This window comes from Sinocyclocheilus anshuiensis, unplaced genomic scaffold (genome assembly GCF_001515605.1).
Source record: "Sinocyclocheilus anshuiensis isolate Anshui unplaced genomic scaffold, SAMN03320099.WGS_v1.1 scaffold248, whole genome shotgun sequence".
Taxonomy (NCBI): Eukaryota; Metazoa; Chordata; class Actinopteri; order Cypriniformes; family Cyprinidae; genus Sinocyclocheilus; species Sinocyclocheilus anshuiensis.
The window spans coordinates 7,533-7,746 of NW_015555734.1; the positions used below are offsets into that span (position 1 = coordinate 7,533).

The 214-nt window shown below is 55.1% G+C and overlaps 1 pseudogene; it reads left to right on the forward strand.

Annotated features, from left to right (window-relative positions):
• Nucleotides 1–201: 201 nt before the first annotated feature.
• LOC107672957 (steroid 21-hydroxylase-like) overlaps nucleotides 202–214 on the forward strand; it is a 3,667-nt pseudogene continuing 3,654 nt past the window's right edge.

Genomic DNA, 214 nt, shown 5'->3' on the forward strand with positions numbered 1-214 from the left:
GTATTGAAGATCAACCTCAGTTTGCTTGCACTTTCCTTCCTAGCTCAACACGGACATCTAACGTCGTCACTCCACTGGTCACCTGGGCTGAGTAGTAGGCTGAATGGCACTGGAAGCGGGCTGTCATCACTGCCCAGACAGCAGACAGTTTCAGCCCAGATCCGGCCCACATCTGGCCCGCATGGATTTCACATGGGCCAGATGTGGGCCGGAT